The sequence below is a fragment of the Coregonus lavaretus genome (assembly GCF_964263955.1).
Source record: "Coregonus lavaretus genome assembly, chromosome: 3".
Classification (NCBI taxonomy): domain Eukaryota; kingdom Metazoa; phylum Chordata; class Actinopteri; order Salmoniformes; family Salmonidae; genus Coregonus; species Coregonus lavaretus.
Window position 1 is genome coordinate 27,341,410 of NC_139990.1, and position 6,520 is coordinate 27,347,929.

General features: G+C 42.7%; 1 pseudogene across 1 annotated transcript; it reads left to right on the forward strand.

Annotated features, from left to right (window-relative positions):
* The first annotated feature begins 1,557 nt into the window (after positions 1-1,557).
* Positions 1,558-5,793, forward strand: LOC311109467 (adaptin ear-binding coat-associated protein 1-like; annotated as a pseudogene). The gene is made up of 8 exons (XR_014615258.1): positions 1,558-1,809; positions 2,657-2,757; positions 2,921-3,025; positions 3,255-3,336; positions 3,583-3,691; positions 3,846-3,993; positions 5,474-5,570; positions 5,718-5,793. The product of XR_014615258.1 is annotated as an adaptin ear-binding coat-associated protein 1-like (transcript).
* The last annotated feature ends 727 nt before the right edge of the window (positions 5,794-6,520 follow it).

Here is a 6,520-nt window from a genome sequence, read left to right on the forward strand (position 1 = left end):
CTCAAACCACAAGGACCTAGTCAGTATAAAGACTAGTAAGAGCATGTACACACACACACACAGTCAACGGAAGAAGACAGAGCTTTCACTCATATATCAACCATGACGCTTCTGTCTTGCCTCGCATAATGGCAGGTATCAACACCAGACATGTAGGTGTCTGTAACACAGGAGAAGTTGCTTGGCACTTAGCCCAAATCATGCTGCTTATACCTCAGCTTCCCTATTGAAATAAAACTGATTGTGGATGATGTCAAAGAAGTGAGTCTCTCTTTCGATCTGGTCTCACTGGATGCTCATTCTGTTAGTCTCTCTCTCCACGACGACATTGTCACAGCACACAGCACAGATCTGGGAAAAAAAATCCTAAAATGGACCAAAGCAATGACATAGCTATAGGCTATTGAAGAAGCTACTTCACATTGGCATGCCATTGGGCAACACATTGTATCACCCAGTTATGCAATGGCTAGCTTTGTGTTTTTAAATGTAAATGCCAAACAGAAAATGCCAAATCCTCATGATTGTGACTAAATCAACGCCATTCCATGTTAGCAAAAAGCTAAGCTAGTTTAGTGGCCAGTAAGCATACTGCAATGCCAACGCTATGCCGACAAATCCATGATCTACAGTGCTACAGATTAGCTATGCACCCGAGTAGGCTACTGTCGAATTAGCATGCTATTTGGCAATATTCTTCTTGTCAAGAACAGTAATTGCGATATATCAATCAAGCTGTAGTCCGATGTAGCTCAGTTGGTAGAGCATGGCGCTTGCAACGCCAGGGTTGTGGGTTCGTTTCCCACGGGGGGCCAGTATGAAAATGTATGCACACACTAACTGTAATCGCTGTGGATAAGAGCGTCTGCTAAATGACTAAAATGTAAATGTGAGCTACTGTCTGCATAACGATTCAGAACCATGGACAGCTACCGTAGCTAGCCAACGTCAGTGCGTCTTCATGGCTGTCGAATGTTCTTTTCAACCAAGCTTCAGCGTAGCAAGCAAGCTAACCAGTTAGCTAACAATGACAGCCGTCTAATGACAACGACAGCTTTGAAAATATAGCTTTGGTCTACTTCTAAGGACAACAGACAACTTTATGATAACATGCTTCCATTGAGCATCCATTTTTCATATGATTTTGCATTTATTTAAAAGGAATACGAACCTTCGGGATACTATCAGGGATCTGCAAAGAACTACAATTTCCGCTTTCATCTGCACTCTGAACCTGACCTGTCTAAAAGACCACTCCCCTACATAATAATCACGAGGATGTTACATTGTTGTCAATAAAATTAAACAATGTGGCAACAATGTAACATTGTCTCTATTGAGACTGAAACAAAATACTTGTTTGTTTTTCCACAAATTAACTGATTATTATTGGGAGCAGTCTTGCCTGTTTATGTGTTTATAGAGCATTTTCTGGGTCTCAAAAGTATATATAAACAGCTGTTTGTCATAATTACCAATGCCATATATGGGTGCGTAAACATCTATGCATATCATACATATTATTGGAAGGGGAATGCTGCCTTAAAGCATTGGGGGATGTGCGCAGGGTCAATTCATCCATTGATGGAGCACAAACTCTGCTCTGGAATCCCCTTCACGTCATCGCCGTCTCGTGGCTTGTGAGTGTATAGCACACTCGCAAAAACCGAAAGGACCGATAAATAAGCCACACGTCAATTTAATTTACATCAAGATGGCGACCGAGGGCGAATATGAGTCGATCCTTTGCGTTAAACCCGACGTCAACGTTTATCGCATACCACCGAGGGCTACAAATCGTGGATACAGGTAAATGCAAAGGGTTGGCCATATTTGGGGTGTTGGACAAAAACCGCGGTGCTGGTGGTTCTATCTGGGTGCATTGTGTGTGTGTGCCTATCTATCTGGATGTTTACAGCTGTCGATGTGTGTCTAATTTGTTTTGCGTAGGCCTACGACTCACTAATTATTCTGCCCCATTGGCAATATTGATGTTACTCTCGCAAAGCTGGCACTATCAGTGCGGATGAATTGACAGTGAATGGCATGATATGTGTATTTGCGTGTGCTGTTTATCAGCATAGTTTAACCAGAGAATGTATTGGCAGAATGCATTGACAGCAAATGTTATATGAATGTATATTAGGTGATAAATAGCCCTATATACTTGGGCCTATAATACAAGGTTCCCGATCATTCTACAACAGTCCTATTGTGATAGTAAAATTGATTACAGAATTGCTCAAATAATGAAACCATTGTCTATTAAAGGCATCTGAAACCAACAGTGCTAGCTGCCAGGGAAAAATAAAAGTAGTTTCATCAGACTACTGTTTTCAGTCTGACCTATTGGCCTATATGTGTGTGGACCAGTTAACTGTAGGCTAAATGGTTTTAATTGACATTCTCTAAAACCATAAATTATCTTATGCTATTAATTGGGGTTTGTGATCTTAATAATAGTCTTGCTTCAGCCTTCAGGCATTATAAGAACAAGATAATTGGGTCAATTCAGAATTCTTTCCATATTGTACCGTACTATTTGTTACAAAAGCTGGTCAGAGAACAGTTTGAATAGGCACTGTTTACTGACCTTCTGACGTACTCCCTGTTTTGCCCTGTTATTGGTTACCTCTGACCTGGGTCTTTCCTGTAGGGCAGCAGACTGGAAGCTGGATGTGCCCGATTGGTCAGGGCGCATGCGGATCACGGCCAAGGGGAAAGTGGCCTACATCAAACTGGAAGACAAAGTCTCAGGTGAGAGAGTCATGAAATTGTGTGTGTGTGTGTTGCACAGGTGCCCCTTTGTCCCAACATTGCTTGTCAGGGACCCTTTCAATGTAGCCAGTAAAATGAACTTCATACAGCATATCTGTGTGGTTTATAATTACGATTGTGTTTTTCTCATCCCATCCTGCAGGGGAGCTGTTCGCCCAGGCCCCTGTCACAGAGTATCCCGGCATCGCAGTTGAAACCGTAAGCGACTCCAGTCGCTACTTTGTCCTGCGAATACAGGATGACAATGGTGTGTATTTGAGTGAAAGCCCCTCACTGTGCATTCATAGCTATGTCAGCCTTTTACACAAGTCATATAGTGTTATGTCAGCCTCCTTTAGCAGGCTATGTCAACATCCTCTCTCGGATCACAGTGCATTCATAGAGTTTGTCAGCTCTCCTCAAATGTCAATTCACTCTTCACTTATGTCAGCTCAATGTCAATGAACTCATACAGCTATGTCAACCTACTCTCTCAGGCCGCAGTGCGTTTATTGGTGTTGGATTCGGGGACAGAGGGGACTCTTTTGACTTCAACGTGTCTTTGCAGGACCACTTTAAGTAAGTAATGGAAGGGGTCACTCCAGGGACAGTGTGACTGTCAAGGCACTCAAACACTGGTGCTTCATCATCTCCCACTAATAACAAACACACCTACTGTGGTCTGTTTGCAGCATAAGTTGCCAGCCAAAACAACGTGTCATTGAGTTTGCTTGTTCCAGATGCTGCAGTTTTCAAAACAGCTGATGTAACATTACTTTTTCCAGTGTCAGTGCATATTAAGTCGATATTGTGTGTGTGTTACAGGTGGGTGAAACAAGAGAATGAGATCAGCAAAAACCCTCAGGGGGCTGCTTTGGGACCAAAGCTGGACTTGGGATTTAAAGACGGACAAACCATCACCCTTAATATTGGGGTAAAGACCTGGCACAATTGAACTAGATCATTCTTATAGAAATTGTATAACTAGCCCTTGCTCCTGGGGTCTGTTTGGGATTGGCCATTTGACTTTTACTCAACACCCAATTTCAATCTTTATTTTTTTCTCTCTCTTCCTTTCTCTCTTCAAGCAAGGCAAAAAGAGGGATAAGCCACGCCCACAGGGGTCAGGTGGGCTCGGTCTCCTACCGCCACCACGGAAAGGAAAGATAGCTCCTCCTCCTTCCTCTGCTTTCTCCAATCAAAACACAGTGCCTCAAACAGGAGGCTCAGATAACGGTACAGCAGTTAAAACAAAAAGCCTTGATAAACTTCTCTATAGTTAAATAAAGCTGTGATTGGTAAACTACATGGCCAAAAGTATGTGGACACTCCTTCAAAATAGTGGATTCGGCTATTTAAGCCACACCCGTTGCTGACATGTGTATAAAATCGAGCACACAGCCATGAAATCTCCATAGACAAACATTGGCAGTAGAATGGCCCGTACTGAAGAGCTCAGTCACTTTCAATGTGGCACTCTCAAAGGATGCCACCTTACCAACAAGGCAGTTTGTCAAATTTCTGACCTGCTATAGCTGCCCCGGTCAACTGTAAGTGCTGTTATTGTGAAGCGGAAACATCGAGGAGCAACAACGGCTCAGCCGCGAAGTGGTAGGCCCACACAAGCTCACAGAACGGGACCGCCGAGTGCTGAAGGGTATAGCGCATAAAAATCATCTGTCCTCGGTTGCAACACTCACTACCGAGTTCCAAACTGCCTCTGGAAGCAATGTCAGCACAAAAACTGTTCGTCAGGTGCTTCATGAAATGGGTTTCCATGGCCGAGCAGCCGCACACAAGACTACGATCACCATGCGCAATGCCAAGTGTCTGCTGGAGTGGTGTAAAGCTTGCCGCCATTGGACTCTGGAGCAATGGAAACGCGTTCTCTGGAGTGATGAATTACGCTTCACCATCTGGCAGTCCGACGGACTAATCTGGGTTTGGCGGATGCCAGGAGAACGCTACCTGCCCCAATGCATAGTGACAACTGTAAAGTTTGGTGGAGGATGAATGGTCTGGGGCTGTTTTACATGGTTCGGGCTAGGCCCCTTAGTTCCAGTGACGCAAAATCTTAACGCTACAATATACAGTGACATTCTAGACGATTCTGTGCTTCCAACTTTGTGGCAAATGTTTTTGGGGAAGGCCCTTTCCTGTTTCAGCATGACAATGCCCCCGTGCACAAAGCGAGATCCATACAGAAATGGTTTGTCGAGATCGGTGTGGAAGAACTTGACTGGCCTGCATAGAGCCCTGACCTCAACTCCATTGAACACCTTTGGGATGAATTGGAACGCCAACTGCGAGCCAGGCCTAATCGCCCAACATCAGTGCCCGACCTCATTAATGCTCTTGTTGCTGAATGGGAGCAAGTCCCCACAGCAATGTTCCAACATCTAGTGGAAAGCCATCCCAGAAGAGTGGAGGCTGTTATAGCAGCAAAGGGGAGACCAACTCCATATTAATGCCCATGATTTTGAAATAAGATGTTCGACGAGCATGTAGTGGCCATGTAGTGTAGCTTTGATTGTTCATACTCTCTCTCTCTGTCGTCTCTCTCTCTCTCAATTCAATTCAATTCAATTCAATTCAAAGGGGCTTTATTGGAATGGGAAACATATGTTAACATTGTTTATTTCACTTGCTTTGGCAATCACAAATTAACAGTTAACATAAACACAGAAACGTTTCAGAAGTTTCTCTCTCTCTCTAGGCTGTTTGCTAGATCTGGACAATAGTAACTCCAACACTGTGGTCCAATCATCCAACCCCAACAGTGATCTTTGGGGAGACTTCTCCTCTCCTGCAAGGTAACTTGTTAGAACTGTCTGTGACGGAGCTTATTTTAGCTCTTTTTCTTGTTATGCTATGACATACTGATTATATATGCTTAATATACTGTAACACCAGTATTGCTATGAGTCAATCAGCCTGTAAAATAGTATCTTTATCTTCAGTTCGCTCCCTCCAACATCTCGACAAGAGCACACGCCGAATTGGGGCCAGTTTTGAGTCCACGTCATCGCCTTTTTCATTTGTCTCCATCACTGAACGCACCGCCTCCCTCCGTCGCTACAACACAATCAAAGCAAACTTTCCAAGAGACAAAGAACACCATGTACTTCTAGAAAGTCTTTATCAAATCTATGAATGGATGTACACTATAGTCTCCTCCCAAAGTAAAAAAATAATAATCAAAAAGTAATATTAGGGGTAATAATGCAAATATTCAATATTTGGTCATATGAGGATTATGGTAGGAGGTCTTCAATATCTCCTAAGGGCTATGATGATAGGATCTTCAATTTCCTGTTCTCACCAGAGTAGCAGCAATTTTACAGTACTGCTTTTTACCCGGCAACAGCGCCCTCTTGTTTTATTTTAAGGTAGATCAGCTTTAATATTGCAGATAGATTGTAACTTCCATCAATGTAATTGTCTGCATCACTTCCAATCCCCCATGTTTTTTTCTCTCGCAAATATATATATATATCTACATACATACCTATAAACACATATACACATATATATATATATATATATATATATATATATCCTTTAAAAATATATATTTCCCTTTATTACTTTCCAACCCCACCACCCCTTCCCTAATTGGAGTGAACTAGTGAACAACAACGCTTAGGCTTCTACTTCCAGCGTATACATACTATATACATTTAATGGACACAGTCAATTTTACAGTAATTCTATTTTGTTTGTTTTTACTCCTGAACTTCCTCTACCCTCAACCTCTCTGATC